This window comes from Mirounga leonina, unplaced genomic scaffold (genome assembly GCF_011800145.1).
Source record: "Mirounga leonina isolate KUSES-001 unplaced genomic scaffold, KU_Mleo_1.0 Mir_151, whole genome shotgun sequence".
Classification (NCBI taxonomy): Eukaryota; Metazoa; Chordata; class Mammalia; order Carnivora; family Phocidae; genus Mirounga; species Mirounga leonina.
The window spans coordinates 52094012-52111087 of NW_023270377.1; the positions used below are offsets into that span (position 1 = coordinate 52094012).

General features: G+C 43.7%; 1 protein-coding gene across 3 annotated transcripts in view; it reads left to right on the plus strand.

Moving 5' to 3' along the window:
* Positions 1–3026: 3026 nt before the first annotated feature.
* ZNF385B (zinc finger protein 385B) overlaps positions 3027–17076 on the plus strand; it is a 393630-nt gene continuing 379580 nt past the window's right edge. For 2 of the 3 annotated variants that reach the window (XM_035007615.1, XM_035007618.1), the window contains exon 1: positions 3027–3104. The gene's annotated coding sequence lies outside the window, so the exon portion shown is untranslated. The remainder of the gene's footprint in view (positions 3105–17076) is intronic. The other variant, XM_035007616.1, reaches the window with a different exon arrangement.

A 17076-nucleotide genomic window follows, 5' to 3' on the forward strand; every position in this document is an offset into this window, starting at 1 on the left:
ACTGCAAGAATGGGTTTCAAAATATGGCCCTCAGCCCTGCCCAGAGTGTTCCTGATGGCTGCAAAGCAATCTAAAATAGCTCTGGGGCCTTGTTTTATAACATCTTGTTGTGGAAACTCTTACCCATTTCTTAATGAGTAAAATTAAGTGATTTATGAAATCTTCCAATTGGTTGATGTTGTTCTTATCCCCAAGTTCTTTATCCAGCGGGTAGGCTGATTCTGTGGACATAGTTTAGTTTAGTTTAGTTTTCTTTTTTTTTTTAAAGTAATCTCTACACCCACCATGGGATTTGAACTCATGATCCTGAGATCAAGAGTCACATGTTCTACTGACTGAGCCAGCCAGGTGTCCCATATGTGGACATAGTTAAAAGGAGTTTGTCTGCCCAAGTTCAGCAATATTTAGGACCCAAAGCACCACACACTTCGTAAACACACCTAGTAGGAAAAAGGCTTAAATAAATATTTCTGCTCCATTCCGCCTCACTGTTTAGGGACCTCTTCTTGCTGCGCATCCCTCTGTGTTGCTGCTATCCTGACAGTCCTCCCAGTGCTCCTCGCCCACAGCCAAGAGTTCTCTGAGTTGGTTTACACCGTCATTGCCAGGAATGAGTAACGACGGTTCTAGGAAAATGATGGTGCAAGAGTTTGAGGACAGGAAGATCCCCTATATCAGATACCACTAGAAAGGCACGGGCTATGCCAATGTATCCAATAAGTGCACATCTGCAGTCAGAAAATCTAGAGAGAAGCTGTTGTTTCTCTATGTTGAAATTTTGTGTGTTTTTAGTTTAATGTTGTTTCCATATTGCAGTATATTTAGAAGGGAGGCACTGTAATCCTTCCAGTGCTTGGGCCTCCGGAGACCTGAATCCTATCTTGGCTAAGGACACAAGGCACAGTTCTTAGCGGTGTCACAGGTAAAAAATGGGGAGTTGTCGGCATGTATCTCATGCTTCTTTCAGCTGTTGTTAGGAAATGTAGTCCTCAAATTAGTCTCCACCATAAGTCTCTGCTATAGGTGATTAAAAATAGACAGGGAGGAGAGAAGGTTATAGTTGCAGTTTGCAGGACATAAAAAATGCACATGCTGCTAAATTGTGCAAGCCACAGAGAACACTTCTCACAGGTGTTCCACTCGGCAGAGGTTACTCATTTGCCTCCAAGTGCAATCCAAGGTGTTGATTTGGGCCCCTGTCCCTTTCCCCTTTACCTTAGACAGCTAGAAATACCAATACTTATCTGAGCTCAGTAGCAACCACACTGTTCCCAATTCTGAAGTGCAGGGCACTGGAACTGGGTGTTTTTCTCAAGGAAGGCTTTTGCCTCTGGAATTTCCTGCCTGTCCCAGTCTGCCAGAACCCCACCTTACTGACCGTCAGGGACTCATGAAAGACTTGTTTTCAGTATAAGTTTCACCGATGGGAGGAGACCTTAAGGCCATAATTTTGTAAAAGATAACTTAAGCAATTATCATAGCTCATGATATGTGGGTTCTAATGATTTAAGTTTGGTGCTTGCTTTCTGTATATAGCAGTTTCAAATAGGGAACAGTTTTAAGAATAAACATACCTATAAGTAAGTGTCTGTCCTTAGTCATGAGTCAGTGAGAATGCATACCTGGATATGAAGATATTTAGAATTCTAAATATATAAAAACTATCTGTCAGATTGATACTCCTTCTCCTGCTGGTAGCTCAGGTGTGCTGGTCCTTGCAATAACCCTGAATTCCAAGGTGGGTAATAAACACAACCTGCTCCTTTAGAAAGCTCTAGGATGCTGTGCGTGTGCTTGTCAAATCTCAAACCCACCCTGGAGAGCAGCACCGGCTTTGGCTGGATGCTAAGATATTTACTCTGGACGATTATGCCAAGACATTAACAGCTGCGGGCTTAATTATTGATGGAGTTAGTGTCAATCATCTGAGAAGAAAACCAAAGAATAATATTTTAAAATCACTTGTTAAAAAAAAAAAAAATCTCTGCTCTATGGCACAGCTCTCTTGTCATTTATTAGTCTTGAACTTCTCCAGCCAAAGAAGTAATCTCATAAAACTGCTCTTCTAAAATTATTTTTCCTTGCCCCTTAAATGTTTTCTTTCCAAGCGCTCTCCCTTTCAGAACCCAGCACCTTGGCTGTTTGCACTACTTTCAGCAGATGCCCCACATCGGGGTAACCGATGGCATGTTTTAGTCTTGAAAACTTAAATAAACACGGAAAGAAATCCAGAGGAGCAGAAGCCCCCACCCGCAAGCCTTTCCGATCCGCGGCGCGGCTGCGATGCTTTCCGCGCTGCGGGCCTTCCCGGCTCCGCCAAAAATGCTCGGGCTGCTCAGTGTGGTCTTCGAGCCGAGAGCTGGTCAAAGAGGAAAAACAAATAGTTGGTCTGACGATCTCCAAGAAGAGTTTCACTCTGGCTCGACTAATATTTGACAGATCCGCCCCACCACGCCGCTTGGCATCCGGGTTTCGGGACCTCGGCCGTTGCCAAGAATTCTCGCAGGGGCTGGAGCCCCGAGGCCGAGGACCGCGCGGAGCCCCGGTCGGGACGGAGCCTCCTCTCCCTCGCAGTGCGCGCACGCCTGGAAAGGCGGGATTTATAGGCAGCGATGCTGCGGGAGACTCTGCAGTGGCGACGGGCCCCCGAACGGTCCCGCCTCATTCGCCCTAGTGTGTGTGCCTCGCAAGTGCCTGCCTGGTAAACCCTCACCAGCTTCGGCGCGCGGCGGTGGCGTCGGCGGGTCCAAACGCCGGGGTCGCGAGCCGGGCCAGAGGGCCGGGCGCGCCCCGCGGGCCCCAGGCACACGCCCCTCACCTGGGCGAGGCAGGGCGCGCAGGCGCTCAGCGCTGGGGCCGCAGCCGGGAGCCTCAGCCCGGCGCCCGCCAGAGTTGGACAGTTTCGGGGCCGCGCCGGGCCGAACTGTCCCCGGCGCCGCCGCCGCCGCCGCCGCCGCCGCCCCGGGCTGCAATAGATAAGGGGAGAGCGTCTGCGCGGAGCCCCAGCGCAGCCCAGGCGGGACCGCCGCAGCCGCCGGAGCGCGAGCAACAGCTTCCCGGCTGGAGGAGCCACTGCCCCACGCGCCAGCGGCCGGCGCGCCGAGGTAAGCTCCGGGCGCCCAGCCCAGCCCAGCCCGACGCCCCGGGGACCCGCGCCGCCTTCCCGCCCCAGCCCGCCCGCCTCCTCCGGGCGCGAGCCGGCCCGGGGGCGCGCCGCCCGAGGGAATGGCCGGGAGCCCCCTCCCACTGGAGTTTGCACTTTGTCCGGCGGTCCCACTTGTAGAGGAGGATGCGGAGCCGCCGCTTGCCCGGGCTGTGGCGCGAGGCTCCTGTGAGCCCCTGGAGTTAGGAGTAGGTCGTGGAAGCCGAAGGAGTGAAGGAGTCCCCAGTGTGGGCTCCGGGGCTCCGATTCCCAAGGACGGAGGGGAGGATGGAAAAGGGAAGAGGACAAGGAGAGTGCCACTCTGTGGTTAGTCGCAGTGCCTCCGTCACCTGGGCTGGGAAGTTTGGGGCTGGGCGTCTCTCTCTTCATTACAGGGAAATGGGTAGTTTGGGGAGATGTGGGAGGAAGGTAGGAGTCGAAACTTGGGGTTCTGAGAGAGTTCTGCAGCTGAAAGAAGGGGAAGTGGGGGCGGTGAGGCAGAAAGAAGGTCCCCAAAGTTTGCGCTTACCGGGAGCCTGGGGTGGGGGCGGGGGCGCTGGGTGAAGGTGTCAGTGCGAGATGGGAGGACACTGTGGGACTGCGGAAGGGACCAGGCGAAGGGGAGGGGGAGGACCATCTGCTTCGCCACTGTTATTTGCGGGGGCCCGTGGGGGAAGAAGGGAGAACTGGCAGGACAATGCTTCCCCAGGCTCTGGAGGACAAACAGTTTTTATGGTGAACCTGGTTGGGGGAGTGTTGTAGTCCTTCAAGGAAAATAAATTGCCATCAAGCCCTTGGCCCCCATGAGTACAAAATAAACACAGTTTTGGAATGCTTTCAGAAGTTCTTGGGTTAGGAAACGTCATCTTCATTTTATTTTCATACAGGGATGTGGTTTGCATTTCTCTCTGGTTTTGCTTTGCTCAGGAGCATCACACCAAGGTGAATGCAAACTTTATTAAGATGTAGCAAACAATGCTCAAATAGAAGAAATAAAACATTCGTGTTATGTAGGGTCCAGCCTCAAGCTTGGAGACCGGCAGCTTCAGAACAATGCATGAAGCCGTAGAAAATGCATTTATCAAATTAAAAAGAAGGCTTTTCATAAAGTCAGTAAGTTAAAGGTTTTGGCTTGAAAGCACTCCCTTAAATATTTCAGGATCCTATTTCACCGGTTTTCATAGTCCTTTCATCTTATTTTGATGCCATCTGTGCATTGAGTATGTCCTGCCCCTTCCCTGTAATAAATAAATGCCCTTAGAATGCAAATGCTGCATTGGAATTCTCTTGTTACTTGAGGCTCTTAAGGTGGGAAAAAAAATGTTTATTTACTCAAAAGTGTTGGTTGTAGTTCAGATTCTCTATCCCCGTAAATCAAATATTTGTGGATTTATAAATCACACTGCTACTCATTTCCAAAAGTGATTTGAGGAAGCTTGGAACGAAAACCACAAATCAAATAGCTATTCTTGTAGATCTCCTTGACCTCTCTTGGATGCATTTGTAGTAAAATGCATTTGAGAAGGTGAATTCTCCTAACAAAGGAAAAATTACTGCCCTCCCTGGAATGTTTGGCAGCATAATTCCTTATGTACTTCATTTGCATTATATTATTTTCCATTACGTAAGTAAGGATGTCTTTATAGAAGTTTAACCACTAAGCAGCATTTATATTAAAGAAAAGTACGTGGATATTTTATAGCATTTTACCAAATACACAGATTCACAGAGCAAAAAGAGAATGAACTTAACGTATCCTTCTTGAACTGAGGCAGAAAGGAAACCAAGGGAGGTGTCTCTTCTGCCATCAAACCAGAGAAGGAGCTGTCATTAGTACTTGTCACCCAAACATGGCCAATTAGAGAGACCTGTCAGCAGTTAGAGGATAACTTTACCAAGTGTTAACTATTATATGAGGATTTATAAAGGTATATCAGGTGTTCTCAGCGCTCTTTTCCTCAGGTTAATGACCTGGCTCAGTGAGAAAAAAAAAAAAATGCAGGTAAACAAACACACCTCCAAAATGTGAAATGTCTACGGAGAATAATGCTGTGTGGAGCTCCCACCATGGAAGAGATAAGAGTCTTAAATCCCTCAACTGCCTCCCGTTACTTTAGATTTTTTTTTCTTCCAGCTGAATTTGAAGATAGCATTGCATGATTTTTAATAGCAACAATTTATATTTAAAAATATGAACAATTAGTTTACTTCTCACAGGAGTAATTGCTTCATTTATGAAAATCTTTGCTCACAGAAGTAAAGGGCAAAATTGGCTTTCTGCTGTTCCTATAAGATCCTGTGTCTTCCAGGATCTAAAGGACAATGAGCGTGTTTGTCCCAGTTTCCCACTGCTTTTTACTTCTGGGTTTTTATTGTAACCCCCCCCCCCCCATTTCACCATCTCTATTTTACCATCTCCCCCAGTCCTGTCTCTTCCTGTGTGTCTCAATATTGCCTTTTCATCCTACCTTTGCTTTTTCATTTTTTTTTCTGCAGTTTTCTCTTGATCCTCTTTGCTTTATAGATCTCCTTTTTGCAGGTTACTTTTTATTCAGGGATGTTCTTTTATTAGTGCTAGATTATTTTCCCAAAGTGGTATTCCTATCTCTGCTTTCCCTCCTAAATTTTATATTGACAATTTGAATCATCTGCGAGATGCCTCTATATTCCTCTCAAGTGCCTTAAACAGGTTTAAACTCTAATCGACATCTTTCTTCTTACGTGAAAAGAGGTGGTTCTGTCAATTTCTGTTTTCTCTCAGTCACCCAGGACCTTCCCAATATCACTGCTTCCCAAATATAATTCACAGATTAGTCCCATGGACCCTATCTCTACCTGATGTCTCATGATACCTGCTTCTCCACCTTTTTATTCCCATAGGGACTGTCTTTCTTCAGACTCTTAACTCTTTCTAGACACTACCCTGACTAGTTTCCCAGATCCAGTCTTTCTCATTTCCAATCCATTTTATACTTGGTTTGCAGAATAAGCTTCTTAAAGCAGAGCCAAGCTCAGTCATTGGCTAATAAACTTTTCCCCAGTGCCCTACCAAATAACATATAAACCTCATCTCTGACATTTTAAGACCCTTTGCAGTCCAGGCCAAAAGTGGCTCTACCTTTTTACTTTGATCTCATAGATTCACTCGTTCACTCCATTCATTCATTGCTTCTATGAATATTTGAGTGCCTGCCGCATGCCAGGCAGGGTTGTAGGTAATACTTTTAGAAGTGCCTTGTGTAGTAGCTCAGTGCTATGCTGCACATTTTATTTTTCAGTGGTGGAATCCACGGTGAAAATATAATCTTATGGGTCCCAGCAACCCCACTGACCTCCCATCCCTACCCTTAGTAGTCATCACAGAGTCCTGAGTCTCCTTGAAACAGTTTGAAAACACTGCTGTAGGCAGAAGGCAGTGTTCCCTCAACACACAGCAGGCTTCTGAGTTCTGTATCTTTGCTTATGCTGTTCCCTCTGCCTAGACTAGGCCCTCCCATTTTCCCATAACTCATTTCTACCCTGCCAGGGAGTCAGTGCAGTGGCTCTTTGCGTCTCGGAAGCCCAGCTTCTGCTCCTCCAAACCCTGTAGCACTTCGAGTGGCCCCTTGGAACACAGGGGCATTGTCTCCCTTATGTATATGTGCTTTCTGCATTCTCCCCTGAGGGCGCCCCGCTGACCATGCCTAACCTCAGGCCTTCATTTCCTGAAATACCCAGATGAGGGCCTGGCAGATCGTGGGACATCAGCACGTAATTTTTTTTTTTTTTAAGATTTTATTTATTTATTTGACAGAGACAGTGACAGCGAGCGCAGGAACACAAGCAGGAGTGGGAGAGGGAGAAACAGGCTTCCTGCCGGGCAGGGTGCCTGATGTGGGACTCGATCCCAGGACCCTGGGATCATGACCTGAGCTGAAGGCAGACGCCCAACGACTGAGCCACCCAGGCGCCCCATCAACACGTAATTTAATTAGACTGAATTCTACCTAATTCTTTAGTCCCGCCTTCTGCCTGTGATAGCTACTTGTTTTCACAATTCAGTCTGGCTCTTACAGTAGAGCTAGTGCTTCTCGAATGTGAATATGTATCTAAATTGTGAGGAGATCTTATTAAAGTTCAGAGTCTGGTTTAGCAGGCCTGGAATGGGGCCAGAGGTACTGCTTTGCTGAGTTCCCAGCTGATGTTGAAACAGCTGATCCTTGAACTTGAGCAAGGTAGTAGATGATATTTCACAGTTTGGGGAGTTTCTGGCAGCCCCTGCCTCTCTATCTGGTGATTTTCCTCCAGTTAGTGTTTGTTTCCATATTACTTTCTATTCTGAAAGTATTTTAGGCCTGCACATGCTTCCCAAACCCGGGATGGAAGATGTGGTGATGCCCTTGAATTTTTTCCTTATTTTGCTGATACAGGGTTGCAATGGCTAGTTCTCCCTCTTGTATTTTTCTCTGGCCAGTTTTATTTCTTTGTTGTATATTACTTCTTATTTTCCCATTGTATTCGGATTGTGGTTGTTCTCCTTGCTCACTCTGTTGTGATTCTTTTTCTTTCCCGTGTTCTCTCTGGTTCTTAAAATTCTCTTCAGATGCCTTGGCCGACTCCCTGCCCCAACTGTTTTCCTGTTGCTTCCAAAATGTTTCTGTGAAAGGAGCCCTGAAATAGGGGGCTGGAGACTCCAGTTCTCATTCTGCCTTGACTGTGAGCATGAGATATTGGGCAAAACTGTTTCTTTCTGTTCTCTTCACTTGTGGATGGAGGTTGTGGATTACACAACCCCCTGGGTCTCCTCCAGCACTGGGACGACCATGCGTGAGATCTTCACAGGGGGCAGAAGGAGCAGCTTGGGGGAGGAAAGAAGGATCCTGTGGTGATTGTGGTGCTGCTCTGTGCCCTCATCTAATGTTTCTGTTCTAGATAAACAATTTGAACTTTTGTTCTTGTACCACTCAGAGACTCATGTTTCTTAAGGAAAAAAAAACAACAACTATACCTTGGCATTTGCAAATCCAGTTGTTTTCAACCCTGGGTTCACACTAAAATCAATTCATGAGCTTACAAAAAACAGTGATGTTTTTAGCTCATTTCAAGGGAATGATTTAATTTATCCGTATTTTTGAAATCTCCCCAAGTGATTCTAATTTCCAGCATGAGTGGAGAACTGCAGTATCTGGTGTGTAAATTCAGCGTAGAATGATGGTTATGGCACAGCATTGTGCTGGGTCAAACCCTGGCTTTGCTACTCACCAACTTGGAGAGCTTTGGGAGGTTACTTCGCTTCTTGGGGCCTCCGTTTCTTTGTCTGTGAAATGGGTTGACTTGGCTATTGTGACGATAGATGGGAGCCATCAGTGGAATACTGTGCATATTGTGGTTGTTGAAGAAACAGTAGTGTTGTTTATCTTGATAATCATACCATTACAATTTAAATCCACTAAATTACTTAAGGGTCATTTCGTCTTAGAGCTAACACTCTCCTCACCCTTGTTCAGTTTCAAGATATTCCGCATAGTATAAACACTTTGAGAAGAAATTTGTGAGCATATTTTTCAGAAGTCAGTGAAAAAATACAGAAGAGGGCATATATATTAATAAAAACCAATCACCCTTTTATTTTTGATCCATTTGGTACCACATCAACTCTATGATCTCATAAATAGCAGAGATAGATTAAAACACATATAAACTGATACAGAAAGGTGACCAGGCTTTCATACCTACGTCATGAAAAATGACTTTGCTCTTTAATAAAGACAGTTCTATCATCAACAAATAGGGTAGAAATTCATTTTATTTTGGAAATAAATATAAATATGTTAGGCGTTTACATTTCTGAGTTTATAATGGGAAATGGAATTAAAAAGCACACACAGAGAGATATGCAGGCTAAAGCTAAATCAACTTTTTCTTCTCTATTTTGGCTGAGATTCTAGAATAGCCATTATGCTATAATGCTATCATCATATCAGCAAAGCAAAAATTGGATAAATGGATATAACGCATGTTAACTGAGGACCCACATCCCTTTTTTTCCCCCTGTATACATCTGAAAACAAGTAAAAGGGTGCTCAGTAATTCCAGTGGGCCGGTTTAGGTACCTCCTGGGGAATGTGCTGATGAACTTTGTATGGAAAAGAAAGACTCCTGGGGACTGCTTCTCACCTTTTTCTCTTAGAATAAAATGTTTCATTTCTGCATTATTTACTTTTTGATCAGGAAAAGTATTTTTCAATTAAATCGATTAAACTTTTTTAAAGTTTGTTTTCCATATTGTGATGTGTACTTTTTAAATAACACAACTAAGAAGATACTATGACATTTTAAAAAAGAACCTTTGAGCTACAACTAAGAAAAGGTCCATTGTGAGGGATGTTTAGCTAATTCTTTTTTCAATCTTTGCTTAATATACTTGTGTTAAAATTGTGTCAAATTCTACAGAGAGCTGTGATTTTTAATGTGTATTGGTTAAAGTGGTCAGTGTGATGGTTAGTCCATTATGTAAGGTTTTCAGAGTCTAGAGGCCTGGATTCTTGGTCAGCTTATACTGGTTGCAAACCAGGGTTCAGATTCTGATTAATCTCAGGCTTAACAGATTGCTATTTCTGCAAAGTATGAGTTAAGGATATAAAAATGACTATTCAGTCTTTAGGGTGAAAAGGAGGGCTCTTTGTGCAAAATCCTCATTGATAAATTGGAGAAATGAGACCAGAGAATCTAGAGTGTTTAAAATTTGAGCCTAAGGAAATTAGACATTACAAATAAGGAAAGAAAAGTTCTAGTGGTACTAACACTAACATTTAAACTTCACATAGCAATTATATAGACCCTCTGATGTCCTTAGAGTTGATATGTTAGAGGTGGGAAAACTGTACCTCACAGACTTAGAAATAGAGGTATTACCTTATATTTTACCTAAAATATAATGCTGAAAGTAAGAATACAAAGGACAAAATGCCATTGTTCGTATATAAAAAACACACTTGTATATAAATATAGGCGTTTTGATTTTATATATATAAATATTTTTATTTTAATGAATTGGTCATTGTACACGGTCTTACATGATATCTGGAAATGCTGATGATTATATTCAATCATTACCTGCATGTTACATATCTCATTACCTGCATATGTTATACTATCGGAGATGGAAAGAAATATAGCCTAATGGTAGAATTCTGAATCCAGAAACCTCTGGAGTCAGACTTTGTGGATGCAAATTTCAGCTCTTCCACTTATTAGCTGTGTAACTTTGACCAAGTTACTCAACCTCTCTGGGTCTTAGTTTCCCAAGTTTAAGAACAATGAGAGAAATTTTCATGGGATTGTCAGAAAAAACAAGTACACATAACATACTTAACAAAGTTCTTAGGACTTTCAAAGTCTAGTACTCATAAAGGTAGCCATTATTATACATTATACGGTTAAATAATTTATATCAAATACCTCACAGATACATTGATTTCTTTGCCAAGGGAATCTGTGCAACTCTAAGTTTTGTAACTTGAGTTTGAAACTTACTCTGTATTTTTCAAATATATATTATTTTCTCCTCTATCTTTCCTTGTTTACTTTAGGAGAACAATGAAATGAAAGAGAGAATAGAGGTGTGGAATTGTAAGCCCTACAAGGGCTCTAGACAATTTGTAACCGTGTGAAGCACAGATGGATTTTTAATAACAAAATATATGAATCAGGCTGTATGATTTTTGAAAAGACCAGATGGCTTAAGATGTAGCTTCCGCATGAATGTACTTCCTGAACATGTATAAACCTGGAGTGTTTGGAAGTGATCCAAATCAGAGTGGTCTAGGTATAGGAGCCAGCTCATGGAACCAGGGTCTGTGACCAGAGTGGACTCATTTAAGGACAGTCTCTTCTCGGGCATTTGAATTGTAGGGGAATCCTCCTGGGTTCACAGGCATTTATTTTAACACCTGCATTGGATTTTCCAAGTTGGAATTTAGACAACAAAATAATTAGCAAAACAAACAAACAAAACAACCCCAAAACCCACAAAAAAAACACAAAACAAAGAAACCATAATTGGTAAACTATATGCAGGATTACCAAAGAATTTAAGTCCATATATATGTGTGTGTGTGTGCGTGTGTGTGTGTGTGTGTATGTATACCTTCTTAACTACATGTATGTTTTTTTTATTTTATTTTATTGTGTTATGTTAATCACCATACATTACATCATTAGTTTTTGATGTAGTGTTCCATGATTCATTGTGTATAACACCCAGTGCTCCATTCAATATGTGCCTTCTTTAATACCCATCACCAGGCTAACCCATCCCCCCACCGCCCTCCCCTCTAGAACCCTCAGTTTGTTTCTCAGAGTCCATAGTCTCTCATGGTTTGTCTCCCACTCCGATTCCCACCCCCTTCATTTTTCCCTTCCTATATGTATGGTTCTTAATGGTCAGTGTCATTTCCACAGCAATAAAATCAAGACTCAGAATGTGGAAGGTAAAATCTTAGTCTTGTTCTTTTGCATAACCTTCTCTTTGTGTCTCATGCTTGTGGTCCTAGGCTGATCTTAAAAATGTCTCTAGCACAGTGATCTTGGACTTTACGTGTAAAGGAATCCTTAGAGGGCTTGCAAAAAATGCAGATTTCTGTAATTCACCCTTGAAGTTTTCTGACTCACCAGGCTTGAGGCAGGACCCACTAATCTAAATATTTCATCAAAATATTTTGTAAGTATCCTAGTTGATTCACAGACCAAACTTAGTCTAGTTCCCTAGATTAACACTTGCTCTCAACTCGGGATGCATATCAGAGTTACTGTGGTTCTTAGTAAAAGTCCAGTTGAACAGGCCAAGCTCAGTTCCTCTATGATGCATTAACCACAGGGCACTCCTTCCTTAAGCTGCTCTGAGTCACCCATGTGGAGCCCTGTCAGGTGCAAATTCTAGAGAACAAGGCTGTGTTCTCTCATTGACTACCCAGTGGCCTTCAGCCACAGGTTTTAGTACACCATGGTTCTCCATAACAATGAGGACCACTGGCCACCTGCCTCAGTATCCCTGTGAGCTCACTTGGGATATTCAGATTCCAGGGCCCAAACCTAACTCTACAAAAAAAAAAAAAAGAAGAGGTGGGATGTGAGGTCTTAGAGCCAGGATTTTCCTTGGCTCCCCAGATGATGACTATGCCTTGATGAAGTTCTCTATCCAGGGCTCTATGGAGCTAGCCTTTGCCCGCTCACAGCTTCAGACAGCTCCAGTGCTTGTGGTGACCACACCAACTGCAGGGACCATAGGGCCCGGACGGGGACCACCGTGACTCCTGAATGTCAGCAGTGTCTCTTCCCTCTCATGTCTCCTGGCTTCTCCCTTCTCTGCAGCCTGCGAACAGCCACTTCTCCTGTCCTTGTGGTTTTATGATGGGAAACACAGGCTCCTTTCTCTCTGGGCCCTGGGCTCTTCCTGTCTTCTCTTTCCCACAGCTGCCAAGTAGAGACCCAGATGACGGTGCCAAACACGTTCAGGCTGCTCCCCTGGCAGAGAGACCCCTGTAAGCCTTTGCAAATCCTTGAAGGCTTTCTTTCCTCCCTGTGTATAGCTTGCATAAGCAAGGTTTAAATTTGTCGAGCATTTCACAGGTTCTCAGATCTGTTGTCTTCCTCCTAAAGTGCTTTGGAAAAAGGAACAGTATAATGTGCTCTTGGCTGGCATGGGGGGAAGGCAACCTGGTCTTTAGAAATATTTGAATTCTTTTTTTTTTTAAGATTTTATTTATTTATTCATAAGAGACAGAGAGAGAGAGAGAGAGGCAGAGGGAGAAGCAGGGTCCCCACCGAGCAGGGAGTCCGATGCGGGACTCGATCCCAGGACCCCGGGATCATGACCCGAGCCGAAGGCAGACGCTTAACCATCTGAGCCACCCAGGCGCCCAATATTTGAATTCTTGAAATCGATTTCTGAATTATCAAGAATTATAGCAGGAAAATTGCTGTGTATGTGTAACAGTTCTGTCTTCAGGGTGTGTACCTCAATAGACCCATTTGAAAATGTAAATCAGAGAATGTTTTAGTGTTCCTGTGTAAAATAATGAACAAAAGTGACATTTAAAATAATTAAGTATTATACTGTGAACAACTTTGTCATTGATTATTTTAAAATCTGAGCAATAGTGTTCTATCTTGTTAAAAAACCTTTTATCTGTAAAACTTCAGAGATTGTTTGAGGGTAAGGTGGCATAAAAGTCAATAGTTTGACATCTCCTCATTGCAAGTTCGTGTTTTGATGGAACCCTGTGTTTAGCCTGACACAGTCCTCTTAGATGTCAACCTCTTTCTTCAACAGTAAGGAAGGCTCCCTGGTAACCAAAGGGAGCAGGGGTTGGTGAAGTTGGGTGACTGGCAAAAAGGTATATCTACCTGGAAAATGATACCACCAATCAAATTAAATGTGAGAGGGAATTATGCATAGAGGAGATAACAGTGTCAGACTTTATGGCTCTTTTCAAGAGATGATTACTGGTGACATGGCAAGTTTATTTTTCTAACATTAGGAAAAGCATTTAAAAGACAACATCTGAACTGTTCCATAGGGCTAATAATGATGCTTGCTGGAGAGGCCCTCCACGGGATGGGTTTGTAATAGTCTCTGGGACCCATGCTTAGTTGAGAAGATTGTGCTACTCCAAAGGCCTCTTGGACTAGCCCACTTCTTTATTTCTGTGAAGCCTTGCTGTGACCGTAAGACAGTGTGCACTAAGAACAGGATTTAGCCTAGCATGACGAAAGACACAAAGCAGCATTTGTTTAAATTCCCTGGGGAAAGTTTAAAGACTCTGGGAGTCTCCCCACCACCATGCTGCCATGGCTTAACCTCCTTTAGCAACAGGACGAGTCACTTGCTTTACCATCTGGTGCAAGGTAAGAGGGCTTTGAACTGACATGGAAGCTGCCTACGAACACTCAAAGGGATGACACGTGGACAAAGAAGTAGATTCATTTTTCTGAAGTTCCAGCAGGCACAATTAGATTCAGTGGGTGGGATTGGAGGGAGGCAGATTTCAATTCAATATGAGAGAGAACTTTGTAATGATTCATACTGTTCAGTAGTGGCCTTGAAGTTTCACCCTTGCTCCAGCGCAAAGTATGTGACACGCGAGAGGATTGGCCACCGGAAACAACATATAAGGAATTCCAAGATTGAGTGGAAGCTCAAATTGGCTGACCGCTATAATCTATCCCCTTTTTGGAATTATTGATAAAATAATTTGAGGAGTGACCATAAGCAGGGGAGGGGGACATATAAGAAAAAAGGTAGGCGAAGAGGTAGGTGTTTCTTGACACCCTAAAAGATGAAAGAATAATTACCTCATCTTTCCCCTTAGCTTTTTAAGCATGTTACACTTGAGCACCTATTATGTGCCAGAACATCATCTCATTTAACAGCCAAAAGGCAAAAATCCCAGCGTGTCCTATCTTAGCCAGAGTTCTGCAGTTGCTTTCCTGCATCTTCGATGATGTCACAAAAGCTGCCCTGCATGCTCATCCTGCCTGAGCTAAACTCCTGGATAACCTTTTCATATCACTTCTTCTGTTTCGTCTGTGGTGCCTGCAATATTAGACTGTGATGATCAGGTCTGTGTTGATTGTATTGATTTTTCTCACTAGACTGTAAGCTCTTTGAGAGCAGACCCCTTTGACTGCTTCATCTAGTTAGTGCCTATCCAGGGATCTGGCAAATAGTAAAAGCTGATGTCTATTAACTGAATATTTGATTTCTCCTCCCCTCGGACCCCTTCCCCTAAAAAAACACCTAGGATGACTTTGATCCTCAAGATAAGGAAATACACCAGAATATTCTTTCTCCTCCCGACCCTGCCTAATCACATCCTAATTACCTATTCCATTCATTCTATTTTGGGGGAAAGCCGGTGAAGAGAGTGAGGTGAAAAAAAGTCCCCAAAATTAGAGAAGGGAAGGCGACCTCTTGTGCAGCCCTTCATCAACCCAACTAGATATGTTGCCTTTGGCAGCACCTACTGGTAGGATGAGGAGGAAATCCTGCTCCTGCTGTTAACTAGCTTTGTGACCCCAGACTAGTTCTGTGAGCACCTCATGGTCTCTTCTCAGTAAAATGGCAAGTTTGTCCAGGCAATTTATAGGGGCTCAGCCTGAAATATTGTAATTCCTAACCTCTTTTCCCTTCTGGGTAACCAAGAATCCAGAATAATGAGGAGAAGCAATGTCAGGAGGTAACACGGGTATAAAACACTGTTTTGGGGATCCGATACACCTGGATCGAGTTCCTGCTATATGGCTTTGGGAAAATTATAAACCTCTCCAGGCTAAAGATGCCTCTCCTATAAAATGGCCAGAATACTCCATACCTCCAAGAGCTATAAGGACTCAGTGAGATAACATATATGAAGTGCTAATCCTGCCCCAGAAACATAATGAGCACTTGGAAAATGATAATGGTTATTTGGAAATAGTCCCCTGTCTTTCCCCCCCCTTTTCTCCAAAGAGTCTAAAAGACACCCACACACAAGTCCTGAAGAAGTTTTCTTGGCATGATTATACCGTGCTCACGCACATCATTTCTCCTCCACTGAGAATCAGTAGAGGATGGTCAAGGTGCCTTCCTGCTGAGGCATTCTGCTCTCGCATGTACAATGGCCAAAAGAGCAACCCACTTCCCAGTGATGGGGAATATATTTATTTTAACATTTGCATAGAAGACATGACCGTTACTGAGGAGACACAGGAAATAGGTGGGGGGCCGTCTGTCTTACTATCCCAGATGTATCACATCCAGCCCAGATTCTTTGATTTGGAAAAGCTTGGACTGAGCAACAGTGACACAGCAGCTCCTGAGCCGGGCAGTAAATAGACACCTTATAAAAATTTATGAAGTTCAGGTTGTAAAGAGCAAACCGCACATACTGAGTAGTAACGTTGCTTATTAAAATAATTTCATCTTTAAGTCTGTTGTCTCCGTATCGCCTATAATAGAAGCTCATGCTCTGGCTGGATACCTCAACAGCCTTTGAAAAGAGATGATAGTTTTACGAGATGTGATTTTCTCATCTCACTAAATTAGATTATTTGAGATAGCGTCCCTGGATGTAAAATTTCAATCCTGAGTAAATCTGTACCTCGGAGACTCTGAGCAGCCTGCTAGCAGAGTGGAAATGGAGCATAATAAATCTGCCCTGAGCCCATTTCTCTCCACACAACTCCATAATTCATTCGTTGCTTGATACCCATGACCACTTTTTCGCAGCTAATCAGTCTGCATCCAGGCTGGCTCCTTTCATGTGCAGTTCCTCCTTCTAGGTCCAGATCTTGCCTCTTGGCATGCTCTCTTGCTTACAGGCTTCTTTCTAGAGCTTGTGTGCTATCGTGAACCTTGCATCCAGGCTGTTCCTAATCATATGGCAAGCAGTTACCCCAGTTCTAAGGTGGCCTCTTTGTTGCAGTATACTTCGAAAAAGATCTTCTGTTGAAAGCAGATTAAAATAGATAACAGCATCTCTGAGCATCTGGGAACCCAGGAAGTATTTTGGTTATTCTTTCCCAAGTCTCCTCTGAGGGGACAGATGGGGGATGACCGGCTACTAAAACTCCATGTTTCTTTATTCCAGTCCCTTCTACTTCATTTATGAGGAATGCTTCTTCCCTGCTCCTGTGATTTTCTCCTCTTCCTGGGGTTCCGTATTGCTCTGGTCCAGTGGCAGCACTACCATCTGCGGCCGCAAATCGAGAATGGCGCAGGTGACTTTCAGGAAGCTTGGGGAGAAGGAAGAGTTTAGGAGGATGTCTCCTAATGTGGAGCAGAGGCAATCCGACTCAACTGGGAATTAAGCACACTGTTTCCAGCCCTGTTTCCACCCTTAGTTATTCTTGTGATGGTGGGCAAGGAGTTTATTTTGACCAGCTCCCACTTTTGTCATGTGTAAAACAAGCAG